This window comes from Benincasa hispida, chromosome 6 (genome assembly GCF_027475165.1).
Source record: "Benincasa hispida cultivar pf3 chromosome 6, pf3_genome.v1.1, whole genome shotgun sequence".
Classification (NCBI taxonomy): domain Eukaryota; kingdom Viridiplantae; phylum Streptophyta; class Magnoliopsida; order Cucurbitales; family Cucurbitaceae; genus Benincasa; species Benincasa hispida.
The window spans coordinates 32,344,740-32,366,521 of record NC_143483.1 but is presented as its reverse complement, the minus strand read 5'-3'; positions in this window follow the sequence as shown (position 1 = coordinate 32,366,521).

Sequence of the window (21,782 nt, the reverse complement as noted above, 5' to 3'; positions counted from 1 at the left end):
TAGCTGATGGAAATGTTGAGGATCCATTGTCTTACAAGAAGGCAATGGAAAATGTTGATAAAGATGAACGGATCAAAGCTATGGATCTAGAAATGGAGTCTATGTACTTCAATTCAGTTCGGGATCTTGTAAATCAACCTGATGGGGTAAAACCTATAGGTTGTAAGTGGATCAATAATAGAAAACAGGATACTGATGGGAAGGTGCAAACCTTCAAGGCTAGACTTGTGGCAAAAGGTTATACCTAAGTTGAAGGAATCGACTATGAGGAGACTTTCTCACTTGGTGCCATGCTGAAGTCTATCAAGATACTTTTGTCCATTGCCTCATATTATGACTATGAGATTTGGCAAATAGATGTCAAGGCTACTTTTCTAAATGGCAATCTTGAGGAGACCATTTATATAGAGCAACCTGAAGGATTCATAACCCAAGGTTAAGAGCAAAATATTTGCAAGCTTAATCGGTTCATTTATGGAGTTCTGATTTCCTTCCTCAAACCTTGTTCAAATTTCCTGCATCTATCTCTTTCCTCAGCAATAATCGGCAGGGCAAACTGTGATAACTCTTTAAATTTCTACTCATATTCTGCCACTGACATCGCTCCCTACATTAATCTGAGGAACTCATCCCTCTTTGCATCCCGAAAAAAGCTGGGGTAATACTTATCTTCAAAGGCCTTCCTGAACTCAGGCCATAACATTACATCTGTACTGGCTCGTCTGGTGGATATCACTTTCCACCATTTCTCTGCTTCTTTCTGTAGTAGAAAGGTGGCTAATCCCACTTTTCTGTCCTCTAGACAACTCATAACATTGAAACATTTTTCATCTACATCCAGCCACAACTCAGCTTCAACTGGATCTGTTGTACCTTCAAATGTCATAACCCCTGGGGCTTTAAACCTCTCAATACCATATTTCTTTTCTAGGTCGGCTTGTGCAGAGCCCACACTGACTGCTAACCTCTGTACTATCCTGTCAAACACTGCATCTTTTAGCTGCGAATTTTCCATTGCTTGGAGAGTACTAGACTCTCCCTCGAACATCGTCTCTTGATCCACTGGATCATTCACCTTTTTTTTGCCACCCGGTGGGTTCTCCCCAACCTTCGGGCCCCCATTGGTAGGGTCAGCGTTCCTGCCACCTGTCTGCTTACTCGATCTACCACGTTGCCTCGACATTTTACCTAATACAATGTACACATGTTAGGGACTCACACTTAGGGACTTAGACTTATGCATAAATTTCCCTCTCATTCACAAAACCTTATGCTCTGATACCAACTTGTCACACCCCCTCCCAAATTACCCTTTTATTCTGGAAGAGGATATGACCATGGTAGCTACTAGCCCTACTGCCAGCACTTACCACCCAAGCCTTCTAATCTAGATACCAACCTGTTCATCTTTATTAGTAATATACGCAAACAGCTAACCTCCCTTAAGTTCTTACGAAGATTACATAATTACAAGCATACAGCCAAGACATTACTTTTATAGAAAAATATTGGTGGCCCAAACATTCCTACAGAAACCCTAGTCCCTCACAAAACATGTGTACATAAACAGATTATCAACCTAAGTCTTTTAATAAGCCGAGTATTTTGGTAGCAAGCAGCAGCAGGATCAAACTTGAGGAAACTGACCGCTACCTGAAAAGGGAAAACACAGAAATTCTGTGAGTTAAAAGCTCAGTGAGTGACTATAGAATCGTAAAACAACAAGCGTAGCACCACTATAAACACGTAAATATACCAATGAGTAAACTCAAGCAATTGTCTCTATATGTAGCTGTAAACCATTCTCAGACATCATTAAACATTATTATTCCCTATTTGAGAACGAGCCTAAATGCTCTAACTCCCAAACGTTTATTACCGACCAAGAGACCAATACTTCGATCTCTCATTCATAACTGCCTACGTACACGTGGCCACATTAAGTACCATCATATTTTAGGTGCTTCCGCTCAGATACCTTCTCAAATTTGTCCTTCAGTATCGAGCTACTATGATACCTTCTCATATGTCCTTCGGTATCAAATTGGCCAAATACCTTCTCAAATGTCCTTCGGTATCAAATTGGCCAGGTATCTTTTCAAATATTCTTCGGTACCAAATTGGTTAGATACCTTCTCAACGCCCTTCGGTATCAAATGTGTATTTTATAACATCAAATTAAGTTCCATTGCCTAGTATTTACACAAGAGCTGTTCCATTACCACTTATTTACACAGGAACTCATTCTCTCATAGCTTTCCTCTAGGAAGCATATATCAAAATCAGAAACATAGCTTTTGTAATGGTTACACAACATACCTTCGCCTGTGTTACACACATACAAGTCGGGAAACATGCATTAAGTTATTCTCCAACCATTTGTTGCTTGAGGAAGTATAAATACATCATTGATGTAACTGTGCTTTACTTGATCATATATGCATAAGTATTGGAAACCTTAAGTTTACTGAGTCACTTACCGTTCGTCAGGCTCTTATTGGTTTATACGCTTCCTTTAGCTCTTCTTGGCCTGAAAATATATAATTCCCGATTAAACTACTTAGAATTCCTAGTAAAATATCTCAAATAATTCATTTATTAAAGGAACTTCCATCAATATAGACAGCTTTACTGGCGAGATCCCCCTGAGCGAGGTCAGCGAAATCCCCCTGAGTAATGCTAGCGAGATCCCCTAGAGCGATGCTAGTGAGATCCTCTAGAGCGATGCTAGCGAGATCCTCTAGAGTGATACCAGCGAGATCCTCTAGAGTGAGATCAAGCTTTTCCTGTGAAATTCTTAGCGATACTCACCTCAATTCCTAGCGAGATTTCCCCCTAGAGCAAGACCCTCTTTACAAAATCAGCGAGTTTTTTTTATAAACGAGATCCTTATGCCCAAATCTCGCTATAATTCTCCACGATGAACTGCTTGTTTGTTCCTCACAAGTAGCTGTCTACTTATGCACCAATTCCTTGTTATAACTTCAAAAATTGATAACTCAAAATCCAGAGCTCTTTTCAAGAAACTTCCTTCTAAAAACTTGTTTAGATTTTAGCTAACTTCCTCACTTTAAAATTTCAGCCTAGAATTCCTTATAGTTTGGTTTAGAACTTCCAAACTTCACCTCGAGCCCTGATTAATCCGTGGTTCTGCCTCTTCTACAAATTCTCAACTTTTGTTCTTCTCCTCTTGCAATCTTTCTCCAGTAGGATAACCTTAAAACTAGATTCTCCCAGCTTTCAAATGGCACTGAATTCGCTAAATTTACTCTTTTCAATTGCCAAAATCATGCTTTTGAATTTTCACTCCCCTTTTTAATCTTTCTGTCGCTTCCTGAGTTCAAAGAAAAAATTACCACGTCACCCCACACTTAGTGCCTCCAGCCAAACTAATGATTGAGTTTCTTCATTTGATAAATTTTCCTTCCCTTCCTTCATAATCCCTATAAACAACATGAATTTCTATTTAATAAATATGTAATATAACATTCCTTTGGTTAAACATGCTTATCTAGGGAACCTAAGTTCGGGGTTTACAGCAAATCTTTGGTTGTTCGTTTGTAAAGAGTTCGTGACCATTTTGAGAGGAAATACGCGAAGAATTGATTCTTCAAGGATATGTAATTTCTAACCCTAATTCTTTCCAATTTGCATGCCATAAAATTAGTTTGAATTGCATAATTATTTCTCTATAATTTTGTATTCTGTGAACATTGGGAACGATCCACGCTTCCACAGTGGACCTCATGGTTCCTTCAACATTTATCTCTTGCATTTAAATTTCTTGCATGTTTTCATTTTATCCAAAACAAAAACCCCCATTTTTACTACTTTTCATAGTCAAATTTAGCGTAAAAGACGATTAAATCCTGGCCTCCCTGTGGTTCGACCCCATACTTGCCACTTATGCTACTTATTAGTATAAGAAGTAGGTTTCGGTGATATAAAAATATTTTCATTTCAGTTTGGAGTCAAATCAACGGCATCGATTTTTTAAATCGATCAACGGACATTTGACCCAGCTGTAATTATGAACAACTCATGAAGGATCGACTTGCTTATATTGATTATATCCATGGACACACTTGTCCTATTGTGCATAAGAGTTCAACTATAGGTCTATGGTGGTTTGCCTCGAATAAACATGGATCAAATATGTTGAAAGAAAATTTGAAATGTTCAGATTTTATGAGGGAATATATTAATTTTATTGGATACAATTAATTACAGGAATTTATTATAAAGTTTATTTGAATGAGATTCAAATTATAGCTTTATAATATGGAGAATTTATTTTTTTGAATATGATTCAATAATTATTTATTTGGATCAGATCCATATAAATAAATAAATTATTTAATTTGAATAAGATCTAAATTAAATAGATAATGTGAGAATTGATTTTTTTGAATATGTTTCAAATAATTAATTATTTGAATGAGATCCATATAATTAAGTTATTTAATTTAAATAAAATTTGAATTAAATAATTAGAGGAAGAATTAATTAATTAATTTGAATTGGATTCAAATAATTGATTATTTGATTTCGATGAAATTCAAATTAAAGATTCTGCAAGAGATAAGTATTTAAATATTTTAAACATTTAATATGAGATATTATTTGGGTAGATATTTATTAATATTGGATATTATTCAATATTTAATTTAAAATCTCTATAGAAGGGTTATTTCAGTAGGATTAAGATTAACCCATAGAGTTCTATAAATAGAGCCCTTTGGATCCCTCGTAGAACACACTCTCTAAGAATAACCTCTACAATTAATCTGAAATTCTCCCTCTAGAAATTCTCCCCAATTTCCATAGAAAAGTTCTAAGAAAATTCTTCTTCTCTATTACCTCTATTCTTTCAAGAAGTGGTTTCCACAAGTCAGGTCCTTGCCAGAGTTATAATAAGAAAGATCTCGTGGAATAGAAGAATTAAAAAAGGGGATTACCTTTTTCAAGAGGAGATTTCGTCGTGCAATTGTGGATCGGTAAAGGTATGTTGCTTAACCTTTTCTTGATTCTTTGTATGTTTAATTCGTTTAAGAAATCAAAGAATGTGATCATACGCTTCCGTCGGGATTCAAATCCATTCAGTCCAGATATAACATTTTTGCTATTGCCTTTTGAATAGTCTTCATGCTCACATGGCCTAGCCGTTTATACCATAGGCTAGCTTCATTTGACGAGAGAGATAACCAACCTATGAAGTATTATCAAAACTCCATAGGTAACAATTATCAGATGTCGTCTGTGACAACACACTTGTCTTTGGTAAAACTCACGTTCAGATCTTGATCACATAGCTGACTGATGCTAATAAGATTGTCGGTGAGCCTTTCAACCAGCATTACATCATTCAAGGAAAGAAGACTAGGGTAATTGAGTTTTTCTTTCCTGATGATCTTTCCAGAAGCATCATCTCTAAATGTAACCTTTCCCGAGTTGACATATTTGAGGTTAGACAAATTATTCTTCTCACCAGTCATATATCGAGAGCTCCCACTATCAAAGTAACAATCTCCTTTAGCAGAAGACCTGAGGGATGTCAATACAACATTACATTTGTTCTTAACATTCTTCTCTCGCTAAACCTATTTTATTTCTTTGCTTTCTTTGAGAGTAATTTCGATAGAAGTAAGAAGCCTTTCTGGAGTTTGTGGGTCTATGAAGAGTTCTCAACAACTGATAACATAATGGTCGTTTATGCCTCACTCTTCCACAATAATGACATATCCATCTTGGTCTGTAAGGTCTGTTGACTATCAATTCCAAATTGCAAAGGGTAGTACCTGTAAATCCATTAGACTTTGGATGTTGAGCTCTAACAAACTCAATCTTTTGCTTCCCTTTGGACTGAGATTTTCTATTATGCTGACTTCCAATTTCAGAAAATCCAATCCTAGAGTTATCACCAAATGTCTTTCCCCTAGTCAATATTTTCTCCAAAGACTTGGTATTAGTGTTTAGCATTTTGACATTTTTGCACACTGAGTCCTTCCCTGCTCTAACTTGAGAAAGTTCGTGTTTCAAATTTTCAATATAGACATAAGTTAGTGATTATCAACCATCAAAGTCTCAATTTTTTCTTTTTGCACATCAAGAACTTTCTGTTCATCTTTCCATTTGATAAAAAGAGCTTGATAAGAAGGTTCTGTAGACCCATGGTTGGCAGTGTTGTGAATATTTTTTGTATACACATTATACTCAGAAATCTTACATGATAAGTTGTCAGGTGAGATGTTATTAACAAGTACTTTGAAATCTTCCTCTGAGTCACTGTTGTCTTCAGACTCATCATCAGAAGAAGTTAAAACATAGCTTTTATCCTGCTTCTTTTGAAAATTAGGACATTCTGCTTGAATGTATCCATAGCCTTCTCACTCTCTACATTTAAAGAACCTTCTTTTTAAAAATTTAAAGCACCTAACTTGTCAGCTCTCTTCTTATTACTCTGAATTCTAAATTGTTTGAGGGAAGAGAACCACCAAACTTGTTATTTTGAGACGTATCAGACCACTTTCCAAATCATTTGAAAAACAAGATTGAACTATTTTCAAAACAATGAAATAGATTCAATAAGGGAATTCTCAGACTTGCTATCAGGATCAACATGTTCATCTTCAACTGAGGATTGTAAACCAATTCCCTTATTCTTCTTCTCGAATTTTTTATTCAGAGGCATCTAAAAAATGAGCAAGGAGCCAAATAATTCATTTTCTTTCAACTTTGTTATGTCCTGAGCTTCTACAGTGAAAGTAACTTTCATGTCAAATTTCTTAGGTAAAGACCTAAGCACCTTTCGGACAAGTCTTTCTTCTGAAATTTTTTCACCTAGAGTAAATGGCTCATTTGCAATGTTTAGTAACTGAACATTGAATTCAACAATTGATTCTTCATCGTGCATTTTGAGATTCTCGAACTTCAAAGTTGGAAACTGCAGCCTTGACATTTTAACTTTTGAAGTTCTCTCGTGGTCAACAGATAAAATATCTCATGCCTCCTTAGCAGAAATGCATTATTAATTAGTCTAAATATGTTACGATCAACACCATTAAATATGGCATTCAAAGCTCGAGAATTTTTTAATGATGCTTCATCTTTAGCTTCAGACCACTGTAATTCTGCTTTCAAAATTTTCTTTTCATCATCAGTTTTTATGGTTGAATGAGACCAGTCAGTGATTACAACCTTCTATGTTTTACTATCAATCAACTTCAGAATAGAAGTAATTCAAGCTTTTCAGTATGAATAGTTTGTTCCATATATAATAGAGGGACGAGTGTTGGAACCAATACACCTTCTTTGATTTCATCCATGACCGAAGCGCCTGATATAAAAGTGACTTACTCTGATACCAAGTGAAAAAACGATAGGTTGACTCGTCACTCGAATTATGGATGTTAAACGGAAAGCACTGGCAAGGACTGTAACAACAAGAATACAAGTAAATGAACATAGGAGTTGGTAACCCAGTTTGACAATAAACCACCTACGTCCGAGTGGCAGTGTTCTTAGTAAAGATAATCCACTAATATTAAAGAGTTAAGCCATTACAATGTAGTACTTATATGTAATATACCGATTGCTACAGTGACTCATGTAGAGCTCAACTCACAAGTCACCTAGGCTCCCTCTAGATGTGAGACTCCCTCTTAATTGTACTTAGGCTCCCCCTAAGTGTGATAATATTAGTGTTGAACACTTTGATTTCCGACAGTATGTGAGACTCCTCTCAGCTTGATTATCTTCCTTGTAACTCAGTGAACTCCCTTCACATGAGAACTTAGGTCCTCATAAATCTTGAGAACTCCCTTCTTGATAAATAACATCTTAGGCTCCTCTTAAGGCTTGAAACATTCTTCTCGATGAATGAAGTCATAGCCTCTCCTTAAGACCGAGAATCCCTTCTCTTCAACTGCACCTTAGACTGCCCTTAAGAAAGAATAATCTTCATGGTCTTGAACGATTCACATAATGATGTTACACAACTGAAAATAGTGAGCAAAGATGATCTTGGTGGCCAAATAAGGAAAGAATTTTTAGTAAAATATTTCTCTTTTTGTCAAAATAAGATCCATCATAAATAAGAAAAATTTCGATCAAAATACTTCTACTGAGATTTTCGCATATAAATTCTAAACTAGGAAAGAAAATATTCTACAGGAAATAGTAATGTCCGAGTCAAATGTTAAGACTTCATTTGTAACAACTGTAAAATCACAAAAAACTACTTTAGAAAAATATAGAGATAGTCAGCAAATCTCCAACACCACTTTTTAATCTCCATCTTTCATCATTTTTGACCTAGATCTAATGGCTACTTTTTAAATTCTTCGATTTTATAATTTAGCCAAATTTCATATTCTTCCTCGGTGCCCAAAAATCCCAGATCTCTCCTAATCTATTGATCTTGATTATTTTATTTTGTGAGAAAAGTTGTGGAGCGTTATCTAGTAGTTAAAATTGTTTAGTGTCTACTATTATGAGGATTTTCTTTATGTGGAGTTCAATTTTACCAATTCATTAGAAATTTGTAATAAGGTGTTAGAGCATGATGAGATTGAGTGTAATGGTTTGATCTTGTCCCCCCGAAAAAGGATTTAAGTATAGTGGTTTAATTATGTCCAATAAAGGATTTGAGTATAGTAGTTTAATCCTGAAGTTGAAAAAAAATTGAGTGTAGGGATTTAATTTTGAAAGGAAAAAAAAAAGATTTTTAGTGGTTTGATTCTAAACCCGTTAAAAAATATCAAAATAAGTTGAATCCTAAATCTGCAAAAGGATCTGTTGTGGTTTGACTCTTTTTTGGTTCCGCAATAAAATTACTAGTGTTGTCTATTTCTCTCTAGTCTTTTAATTTAAGCAATTTAGTTCTTTTTTGTGTCAATTATTTTAATTGGTTTCAATTGCTTATTTTGGTTAATTTTGGAAAATTTTTAATTTTATGAAGCAACCTTATTCACCCTCCTTCTAGTGTTGTCATTCGATACTACATAAACAAAGTTCTAAAAAGATGGATATAGTATTCTTGAGACTTTCTTGCACAAAAATATAACAGCTATTGGACAAAGAGGCCCATATAGAAAATAGTCTTCTTGTGTATTTAAAAATTTGTTTGGATTGTCTTTCAAAACGGACCTTAAATAAGCATTGTATAATTCCCCTATGAAGAATTGTACTTTTTAAAGATATTTTTCTTTTCAGATAGCCCTCTTATTCATGTCAAGTATTTTGTAAGGGATGTTTAGCTTAAAATGTTCAGTGAAGTAGAGTTATAAAATCCACTCTTTGTTTAGGACAAAGAGTTTGTGAACCCCACAACTAAGAAATAACAATTTTATATTTTATTAACTCTTATATCGTGAGTTTTAAGAGTTCACAATTTCTCAGACTTTACATCTCGACTTCTTACTCCAAACACTACTTTAAGTGATTTTGTGGTCAAATCCAAAATTCTTCTTTATCACTAAACAGAAAGGGAGAGATTATTGAAAAATTGAGCCCAATCTTCAATTTCAGAATCTGTGAGCTCACGTCTCAACTATAAAATCTATGGACGAGTGTATACATTCTACAAAGCAAATAATCATAGAAATTCATCTTTACAAATCAAATTATCGACCATAAATCAATTCAAAACCCTATTTTGTTTCTCCCACCAACATTTAGTGTGGACTTATTCTAAAAAGTCATAGGTTAAATCTATATCTTAAGAAACCTACTCTGAAAACAAGCATATCACAACAATAGATTGACCTTTATCTTTCAGGAAAAAAAAGGGTAAGTTTTCAAAAGAGTTTTTGAATATTCAGATTGTGTCAAATAATTCGAGAAATTTGTACGGATGACCCAAAAATTGGGCCCAAAATGTCAAATGACCCATTTTTAAAAAATAATGACAATTGACCCTTTGCTGCATCATCGCCATACCAAATTACGTAAATTGCCCTTACTTCGTCTTCTTACCTTTTTACTGAGAACCCACCAAAACTAAACTATTCTTCATTCAAATTTTCCAAGGCTAACGGCTTCGTATCGCTCATAAACGAAAAAACTATTCTCGGCTTACAAACGATTCTACTTCCGGCTTGCAATCGAATCTTATCGGTAAATCTTTCGATATGGTTTTTTTTGTTTTTTTTTTTTGGTTTTGGATGTGTTATGTGGTTGAAGATGACTAGATAGAGTTTATGAGCGAGATAAGTGAGAGTGAAATCGGTAGAGTGACATCGGAGAGAGCGACACTGGAGAGAGCGAATGTGAGCGAGATAAGTGAACCTACGGTTTTTTTGTTTGTTTTTTTGGTTTTTGATGTGTTATGTGGTTGAAGACAAGTAAAAAGAGAGAATGTGAGGAAGATAAGGGAGAGCGACACCGGAGAGAGCGATGCCAGCGAGAGCCATTCTAGCGAAAGCGATGCCAGCGAGAATGAATCTAGCGAGATTTAAACAAAATGTTGTTTCACATTTTTTTTTCTGAAGAAGTTTACTGATTGAATTTTTTAATAAATGCAGGAGTGATTTAAGATGGTTACACGTTTTAAAATAGCCGAAGCTGACCGATTTCTCGGTCAAGTAACTAGCTTGGCCCACATTGCCAATGCAAACAAGATTGTCAAAGAGAAGCTCACGCCAACACAGTTGGCCATGTTCAAGAGAATAGTTTTTGGGCGATTTGTTGACGTTAATATGGTGTTCAACGGCCCAATTGTTCATCACATGTTTCTTAAAGAAGTGAAGAGGACAAAATCAGACTCAATGACATTCTCTGTCTGTGGAAAGGTTGTCACCTTTTCGAAGGATGACTTTTCTATGATGACTGGTTTGTGGCAATCCCCATCACGAGTTGATTGGAACCAACAGTCCTTATATGAACTTGCCATCAAGTATTTTGGTAATCGAGTGACGAAGGACACTTTACACCTCCGTGAACTTGAAGAAAAATACAAGGACTTAGAGTTTGAAAACGATGATGATGCTGTGAAGATCAGCCTAGTTTACTATACTGAGGTCACAATGATGGGGAAAAACAAGCAGAAAAATGCAGTCTACCTCAAACGTTTCAAGGACGTTCAAAGCTTGGAGCACTACAATAGTCTTGATTGGGGTACCATTATTTAGGAGAGAAAATTGGATGCCCTAAAGACTGCCTTGAATGATAAGAGCAGTCTATACAAGACGAAGGTCAAATCAAATAAAAACTACGTTGTGAAGTACTCCTTACGTGGATTTTCACAAGCATTCCAGGTAAATTTGATTAACATAATAATCGTGTTATTTGATCTAACATTACTATTGTTCTTAATATATTTTAAATTTTATTTAGGTATGGATGTACGAGATCCTAGCTTCATCGATAACTGGGAACATTGTGGAGTGAAGGAGCAAGATGGCTTTGCCCTGCATATTACGATGGTCATGCTTCCACTCAGTGTCCTTCAAAGTACTCGAGAGAGAGAGATATTCGAGTCTAACAATGTACGTTTACTCTATGCATAATATGTTTATATGGTTGTTACATTGACACTAAGCAGTTTACTAGGTTGTTAACGCAGATAAAGGTTAAAGAGGGCACTGTGATGTCAAATGCTGAAAGGGAGTTTCGGGATACCCTAGTGGAATGACGACCTATATTTGAGCTAGGTGCGGATGATGATAGTTTTGAAAGTGGCTCAAGGTCGACGAGTGAGAGGGGTGGTCTCGAAAGTGAAAGTGACGGTGATGACCATCGTGGAGATGACAATGATGAGGTTGTCAGGGTGGAGGGAGGGGATGAACCCGAGCATTCTGAGCACGAGGATGCTAAATATGGAAGGGTGGAAGGAGGGACATACACATGTAGTGATGATATGTTCCATGATATGATGGGGGACGTACGCAAGGAGGATGAGTTGAACCAAGTTGATGTCTTTTTTGCGGACTCCAGTACAGAGCGACTGTGGATGAGGAGTGTCCTGAGTGTGCTGCCCGCCGCAGGGAGGGAGCCAATGTAGACGAGTCTACTTATTCGTACCTGCGGTCCATTGACAATGCACTATTGAGGTTGGATGGCCGTATATCGGGTTTAGATAGTCGTGTCTCCAGTATGGAGGAAAACATGACTGACATGAAAGGGCAATTGTCAGCCATCCTGTCATTGTTGCAGTCTATGTGCAAGGTTTGCATCATTTTATGTCTTTATGTGTTTAGCTTTTACGTGTTCGTGAACTCACCATTTTACTTTACTAATTGAAGAGTTCCACGGTGAATGAGGAGACGACCAGTTCACCCATCCCATCTCGGGATCCCGATACGACTGCGACTACCTCTGACACTCCCATCCCCCCTCTACAGCCCGATACCACCCATTAACCTACTCTCAACCTCCCTATACAGCCTGATATCACCATTACCACAACATCACCGATTGACGTTGAACCTATACAGGCCGACGTCCCGCAAACAGAGCCCGACATGTCTGCCTTAATCACCATGCCACATACAGAGGCTAACATGCCTGGTGTCACAATCGCTCTTTCGGGAGTTTCTCTTAGCAATTGTGTGGTACTTGTTCCCGCTCACGAACAAGTCAGCCAATTCGAATACGGATTGTTGGTGGCACACCGAGTGCCTCTCGCAACCTCCACCCCCGTTTTAGGGAAAACGGTTTTAGAAAATGGGTTTGGAGAAAAGGTTTTTGTAAGAAGTTTTTATGAATGCGAATAAAGAAAGAAAGATTGTAGTAGGCTAGAAAGCAATAAGCAACAACAACAGCTTTATAGAGTACTACTTTGGGTATGGGGAAGTGATGATTAGTCTTATCTCCATATAATGCATTCTGAACAAAAAGCCAACTGGCACCCTTGCATATGCAAAAAGGCAAGTGGTCACTTACAATGAAAATGTAAAGAAATCAAGCTAACTAAGCTAATACAATACATGATATGAAAGCATGCTAGAAGGGGGTTGGATCGGGCATGCGGCCATGGGCAACAGGCCCTGGACAAGCATGACCGTGACATTCTCCCCCACTTAATTGTTTAACGTCCCCGTCAACCAACCCTGTTCAAAATCTGCGATGGCTAGAGCTGCATTCTTCAAATCTTCGGCCCGCTCCCAACTGATCTCTTCGTCGGGGAGATCCTTCCATTTCACTAAGAACTCTGTCAGTTCTCGTCTGGGTCTTCCAATACGGTGCGTACGTTTATTCAGGATTTGTGCAACTTCTTTCTCAGTGGAATTCTTCGTCGTGACCGGTAGGCGTCTTAGCATATTTTGTTGTTCATCCTCGGGATCGGGATGATAGGGCTTCAGGATACTCAAATGGATGACAGGATGAATCTTCATCCATGAGGGTAACTGAACCCTATATGAGGTTCTCCCGACCTTCTCAATTACCTCTACTAGACCTTCATATTTTCTTACTAGCTGTTGGTCTCTCTGGCCTCGGAAACGAAACTATTTCGATCGTAGCTTGATCAAGACCTTGTCCCCAGCTTGAAACTCGAGGGCCCTCCATTTCTCATCAGCCAACTTTTTCATCTTTGTTGACGCTCTTTCCAGGTAGGCGCGAGCTATCTCAGAGGTTTTGCTCCACTCCTTAGTGAAGTTATGTGCCTGAGGACTTTTGCCTGCATAAGGGAGGTCCACCAAGTGTGGCATGAGTGGCTGTCTACCACACACCACTTCAAAGGGCGTTTTTCCGGTCGCGAAACTCTGCTAGCTATTGAAGCTAAACTGAGCCACATCTAACAACTGGACCCAGTTCTTCTGCCTAGCGTCGATAAAGTGACGCAGGTATTCCTCGAGCATACTGTTGAAGCGTTCCGTATGGCCGTCAGTTTGGGGATGATAGCTAGAGGAGATATTCAGTGTTGACCCCAATATTTTGAACAAGTCTGTCCAAAATGTCCCAGTGAATCTTCCATGTTGATCACTAACAATGCTCGCGGGGACGCCCCATAATTTCACGATGTGTTTGAAGAATAGCTGGGCAGTCATCACGGCTGTGCACATCTTCATGTTGGGATGAAAGTGGCATATTTTGAGAACCGATCGATGATAACAAGGATCGATTCGAACTCTCCCACCTTGGGCAAATGGGTGATGAAGTCGAGAGACACGCTCTCCCATGGTCTAGAGGGCACAGGTAGGGGTTCCAGCAGACCCGCTAATTTTGCCTTTTCGACCTTGTCTTATTGGCAGACAAGGCAAGTCTTGGTAAATTGCATGACATCGTCCCGAAGGCTTGGCCAGTAGTAGCCTTGTTTCAGGAGGGCGTAAGTCCTCTGCCAACCATTATGTCATGCCCACGGTGTATCGTGACACTCCTTCATCAGCAACCTTCGTAACTCCCCGGATCTGGGGATATAGAGGCGATTGCCCTTGGTGTATAGTAGATCGTCTTCCACCCAAAACTAGCGTGTCTTCCCCTTTTTGGCCAACTATATGATGGCCTACACTGCTGTGTCGTTTTTCAAGTGAGTTTTGACAGTTTCTCGTACTATTACACTCAACGTACTTGCTTGTAGGTGACCAAACATGCACAGGTCCACATGTTCACTCTTTCGGCTAAGAGCATCGGCCGCTTGGTTACTTTTCCCCGATCTATGTTCGAATTGGAAGTCGAACTCCGCTAGACACTCCTGCCACCGTGCCTGTTTCGACGACAACTTCGGTTGGTTGAAGAAGTGGCAAATGGAGTTATTGTCGGTCTTGACCACGAATTTGGCCCCCAAGAGATACTGTCTCCAGGCCCTCAAGCAGTGAACAACTACTAACATCTCTTTCTCGAAGGCGGCATACCTCCATTCGGCATCATTTAGTTTCCTGCTCTCATACGCGATGGGGTGTCCATCTTGGAGGAGGATACCGCCCAACGCGAAGTCAGAAGCATCAGTCCCGACTTCAAATGGCTTGGTCACGTCGGTAATTCCGAGGACCGGCCCCTCAATCATCACTTTCTTCAAGCCCTCAAAGGCGGCTTGACATTCAGAAGTCCAGCTCCATTGGCTATCCTTTTTCAGCAGTTCGGTTAATGGCCCTGCTCTTCTTGAGAAACCTTCAACGAACCGCCTATAGTGGTTGGTTAGTCCGAGGAAGGATCGTAGTTCGGTCACGGATGATGGTACCCTCCAGTCTCTGATCGCGGCCACCTTTCCCTCTTCCATACCAATCCGACCACACTCAATCACGTAGCCGAGGAAATTTATGCGCTCTTGGGCAAAGGAGCACTTCCCTCTCTTTACATACAACTGATTTTTCCTCAGTTTTTCGAAGACTAGTTGGAGGTGATGTCGATGGTCCTCTAGCAAGGCACTATAGACCACAATGTCATCGAGATACACTACGACGAATTTGTCGAGGTGTCCGTGAAACACTTGGTTCATTAAGGTACAGAAGGTTGTTGGAGCATTGGTGAGGCCAAAGGGCATCACAAGGAATTCGAAGGCTCCATATCTCATGACACAGGTCGTCTTAGGTTCGTCTCCTTCAGCAATTCAGACCTAATAATATCCTGACTGCAGGTCCAGCTTCAAGAAATACTTAACGCCGTGAAGCTGATCAAATAAGTCGGTAATGATAGGAAGGGAATATTTGTTGTGGACTGTGAGCTTGTTCAAGGCCCGATAGTCGATGCATAACCAGAGGATCCCATCCTTCTTCTTTTGAAATAGTATTGGGGCTCCGTAACGAGCCTTTGCTGGTCTGATAAATCCCGCATCTAACAATTCGTCTAACTATTTTCGAAGTTCGGCCAATTCTGGTGGGGCCATCCGATATGCATTCTTGGCGGATGGCTTTACCCCTGGTAACAACTCGATCTCATGGTCAATCCCCCTTCATGGGGGTAAGGACTTGGGCAATCTTTTAGGCATGACATCTCGATACTCTTCCAAGACAAATAGAACGTCTCGGGGGATCTCCTCTTCTATGGTTTCAACTGACTCTATCGGGATGACCATGAACGTGGGTTCGTCGTGGGCCAGGCCTCTTTTTCAATTGGAGGGCCGAGATCATTCTCAACCCATTTGGCTGCTTGATACTGGCTTGAACTACGGTGGGTGTAAATTCAGTAATGACTAGACATTTGGCGAGGGGCATTGGTATAACTTTATGTTCAAGTAGGAATTCCATCCCCAATACCACGTCGAAATCATCCATCTTGACAATCACGAAGTCAACGAGGCCCTTCCAGTCTCCTAACTTCACCGGAGTTCTCTTCGTTATCCCCATAATCGGTAGGGCTACAGAATTCACAGCTTTCATCATCCCTGCATCTCTTTCCCAGGTTAAGTTCAGACGGTGGGCTTCCGTTTCAATCATGAAGTTATGAGTGGCCCCAGAGTCGACCATAGTGCTCTCAGCCGATCTTTGGTTGACCCAAGTGTCCACATACATGAGTCCCCTCTCTAGTGGCTCCGTCGCCTTTCCCATTTTCTTTTGGAGTGCAAATAAGAATTTTAATGCCCCCATCTTGAGATTCTCACTCTCTACAGCTAGCTCGATTATTATCTCCCCCAATTCAGCCTTGTCTTCTGAGTTAGAGGCTAATGTGGCTTGAAAAGCATTGAACACGGTCCGATTCAGACATTCGCCCGCCCTGTGTGGCCCTCTACATATGAAACAAGATAGGGGGCGATTGTAATTGTTATGCTGTTGTGACGGCCCCCACCAGTTGTTTCCTGATCTCGGTTGGGATGGTTTACGATCCCCTCGCCCTGTGTTCTTGTCTCCTCCCCCAGGTCTGGGAGGACTAGAAAGACTGTTTCTGTTTCCCCCATTTGAGGAAGTTGACTGTTTCCTCATAACTTGCGAGTCAATGCTAAGGTCGTATAGTCGTTCAGCTGCCGCATAGGCAGAGGGGAGATCCTGTACTCTCTGTTCATATAATTTTGATTTCGCCCACAGTTTCAACCCTTTGACAAAGCAAAAGACCTTGTCTATCTCGGACATATCGCGTATGTCCAACATGAGTCCTACAAACTATTTTACGTAGTCCCTGATGTTATCTGTTTGCTTCAGCTCTCGGAGTTTTCGTCGAGCCAAGATCTCAACATTTTCAGGGAAGAACTACGAGCGAAGTTCTTGTTTCAATCTATCTCAAGTATCAATTGTGCATCATCCTTCCTGTTGTCTGTAAATTGCGATATCCACCATAGTTTTGCATCTTCAGCCAGATGCATCGTTGCTAGTGTAACTTTCGACTCTTCAGTCACCGTGTTCGTCGCCTTGAAGTATTGCTCAAGGTCGAAGATAAAGTTTTCCAGGGCTTTTGCTTCCCGCACCCCACAGAAGGGTTTCGGTTCTGGGATTTTTATTCTGCTTACTACCATTGCTCCCCCAGATGGGGCTTGGTTCTCTACTGCTCGGATGGTAAGATTCACCCTTGCGCTCACATCCACTATCTCGACTCTGACGACGTCAAGGGCCGATCGAAAGTCTTTAGACAAATCGGTTACCATCTGAATTATTGCTTTTTGGGAGCCGTCCAACTCTTCAACGCACTCCTCTATATGGGCAACAGAGCCCGATGAGCTATCACCACGTTCAAATCTTTTGGACCGTGTTGTTTTGGGCTCAAGGGTCTCTACCCTCATCATCAGTTCTCTAACGGGTAATCCGTCTAGGCGGCCCACTACCGCATCAATTCCATCAACTTTCTCAGCAACTTCTTGTAGCCGAGTCTCTAGGAAACGGATACTATCCGGGACCTCTCTCAAGTAGAGCATTTTCTCTTCCATCTCTACCAGCCTGTCCACATGGGACTTGTTCAGGTTCTTCGTCGTCGACATGATCACTGATCTTTCCCTCTATGAACCGACTTGGCTCTGATACCAACTGTCACAATCACTCTTTTGGGAGCTTCTCTTAGCGATTGTGCGGCACTTGTTCCCACTCACGAACAAGTCGGCCAAATCGAATACGGACTGTCGGTGGCACACCGAGTGCCTCTCACAACCTCCACCCCCCTTTTAGGGAAAACAGTTTTAGAAAACGGGTTTGGAGAAAAGGTTTTCGTAAGCAGTTTTTGTGAGTGCGAATAAAGAAAGAAAGATTGTAGTAGGCTAGAAAGCAATAAGCAACAACAACAACTTTATAGAGTACTACTCCAGGTATGGGGAAGTGATGATTAGTCTTATCCCCATATAGTGCATTCTGAACAAAAATCCAACTGGCACCCTTGCATATGCAAAAGGGCGAGTGGTCACTTACAATAAAAATGTAAAGAAAGCAAGCTAACTAAGCTAATACAATACACGATATGAAAGTATGCTAGAAGGGGGTTGGATCGGACATGTGACCATGGGCAACAGGCCTTGGACAAGCATGACCGTGACATCTGGCATCCTAAAGGCAAACACTTTTGGGATTGTTACGACCACAAAAGGAGTTCCACTGGTGAGTAATTTATTGATCAGTAATCTTTTTTATATTTTTATATTTCTTGATGAGTAACGTTTTGTTATCTGTTTATATAGGAATCTCGAAGCATTAGTCGTAAGAGAAAACCGGTTGATAAATATACACCTCCAGCCCAAGTAAAGAAGAAAAGTGTGGCTAAACATCCTCTCCCAGGTGTAGCTACGTCAATATCCAGATCGATCGTCACATATAACGTAGCACATGCCATTCCACACAATATCATGACAGAAATGATGGGCTGGATCTCGAACGACAATACAGACAACAAGGTTCGAGAGAACTCCTTCAAACCACTCGACAAGCAATTCTTCAAGGAATTGATTACCCCGAATTCATTGGTTAAGTGCGATGTAAGTGTCTTAGTTTTGTCTTTACATGTTTTTTATCGTGTACTTTTACTGACATATTATTTTTTCGTGCAAACCATAAACACTTTAAAAGATAAATTTTATATCCGGCCCGACATGTGCATGCTTAAGTTCACCATCTTGCCAATTGATGTAACGATAAATTTTGATATTTCGTTTCTTAACTTCTGATTTCGTTAAGTTTCCTGATCTTTACTTCTTTACTTAACTTCTCATTTTATTTGACAGAGTCACCTCAATGCTCGTGGTGAGGTATTTAAACGAATAAAGAATAAGTCACTTCTGGAGGTTGCCCTAGCTTGGGAAGATGAAGACACGTATAAGGACTACGTCATCGGTAAATTCGATGTCAAATGGGAAGATGTGGATTTCGTTTACACGGCGATGAATATCAGTGACCACTGGATGGTCCTTGCAATGGACATTAATTGAGGCAACATATTCGTGTTCGTTTCACTTCCGTCATACATACCAATGAAAAAGCTGGTGAATTGGCTAAAGCCATTGACAGTCACAGTACCATCCCTACTTCACTACTGTGACGTGGATCGATCGAAATCGGACCTATCCACAGCTCGTTGGAAAATCTCGAGACCTAAGAACGTCGACATACAACACGGGTTGCTTGATTGTGGCATTTTCGTAATAAAACTACTGGAACAACTGGTGACTGGTGTTGATCCATCCGTAATCACTCAGGAGAAGATGAGTGAATATAGAATGCAATAAGCGTGTCAGCTATGGGCAAACACTCCATATTTTTTATATGTATAGAACATTGTATTTTTTATTCTTTGTAAAAACATTCATTTATTTTTTATGTATGTAAAAAATTCATTGTATAATTGAACATATATTTTTTATGAAAGTCCAAAGTTCAAAGTTCAAAGTTTAATATCATAATTTTATCAGAACATGTATTTTTTATGTATAATGGAGCTACTGCTCTTTTCATTGTAAATTGAATTGAACATATATTTTTTATGTAAGTTCAAAGTTCAAAGTTCAACATCAGAATTTTACCAGAACATGCATAATTGAGCTTAGAACATTATATAGTTTAAGGTTCAAAGTTCAAAGATTGAGTGAGCGAGATTGTAAGAGAGAGCGAGATTGAAAGAGCGAAATGTTCAGAGAGAGTGAGATTTAGAGAGCGAGATGTTCAGAGAGAGCGAGACTGAGAGAGAGCGAGATTGAGAGAGTATTTTGTTATCCATTTTGTTACAAGTATGAGGATTGAGAGAGTATGAAGTCATTGTTTTTTGTTACACGTATGAAGATTGAGATAGTATTTGTTATCCATTTTGTTACAAGTATGAAGATTGAGAGAGTATGAAGTCATTGTTTTTTGTTACACGTATGAAGATTGAGAGAGTATTTGTTATCCATTTTTGTTACAAGTATGAAGATTGATAAAGTATGAAGTTATTGTTTTTTGTTTTCAGTATGAAGATTGAGAGAGTATGAAGTTGTCCATTTTTGTTACAAATATGAAGACTGAGAGAGTATGACGATGGAGAGAGTATAAAGATTGAGAGAGTATGAATATTGCTATTGTATAAATACTCCAGCTTGTTATTGTTTTTTATTTACAAGATGAAAGTATGAAGTATGAAGTGTTACAAGTATGAAGTATGAAAAACAATGAAGTATGTTACAAGTATGAAAAAGTATGAAGTATGTTACAAGTATGAAAAAGTATGAAGTATGTTACAAATATGAAAAAGTATAGAGTATGTTACAAGTATGAAAAAGTATGAAGTATGTTACAAGCATGACGTATGAAAAAATGGTCAATGGTATTTATAACTAAACTGGATGAGAGGTGTTTGTGTCTCGATCTTTGGCATTTTCGGCACGTCGCATGGTTGTAAGCGGTTCAGTACAATTTTGGCGGTTATGTCCATATTCCCACACCGACCACACTTCATTTGTCTGCGAAATTCTCCTCTTGATGGTATTCTTCTCACTCTCCGTCGCCCAGCTTATGGCACAAACTTCGGAGGAAGGATAATCTTTTCTACGTATCCAGAAGGTCTTTTCCATTCAGATATGTGGCCAAGTGGATTTATAGGCTCCGCATAAACAGTCATTAGAGACTCCACTATATAAAATCGACTGCAAAGACCGTGGATGGGTATATTTCTTTCCTTGGCAGCAACAATTGCATGGGAACACGCGATACCAAGTGAGTCGAATTCCTTACACGTGCATTCCTTCGTGTGAAGATTGACAATACCATCCAATCGATTATCTCGCACGTGTACCCGATAACAATCAATAGGCTCCACCCGATATCGTGTGCCCTTATCAACTTCACTTGCCAATCGGGTTTCACAGTAGTCAAAGTGCAATGTCGTTTGAGATGCTCAATAATTCCTCCGTTCGTAGAACCACGATTGGAGCATTCCTTTAACATGTTCAATCAAGCATACAATGGGCATCAATCGATACTCTTTAGTTAAGGAATTAAAACACTCTGCACTATTGGATGTCATGTTATCATATCTTCGTTCTATTTGGTAAACCCGTGCCCCCTTTGACGACCGATGTCTTCTAAATATTTTGTGACAGCACCATCTCTAAAACTGTGGAGTTCGTCCCATTTTGTCTGGAACTCTGTCATGCGAAATGCCCTTGCTGCATCTCTAAATATCCCAATAACCATGCTATCCTTAAAGTTTGTAACCAGATTCTGTTCTATATGCCATGTGCACAATCCATGAAATACTGTGGAAAAAAATGCACGAATAGCATTGTCGATAGATACCATCCGATCAGACACAAACACCAGATTATCGGGTTCTCCGATACTGCATTTCAAGTTTGACATAAACCATTTTCATGATCGACCACTATTGCATATGCTAGTAGGTATAACTGATTATTCCCGTCCAAAGAAACTGCAACCAACATGGTGCCTTTATATTTTCCTTTCAAGTACGACCCATCAATAATAATACAAGGCCGACAGCTTGCAAAACCTCTAATACAAGGCCAT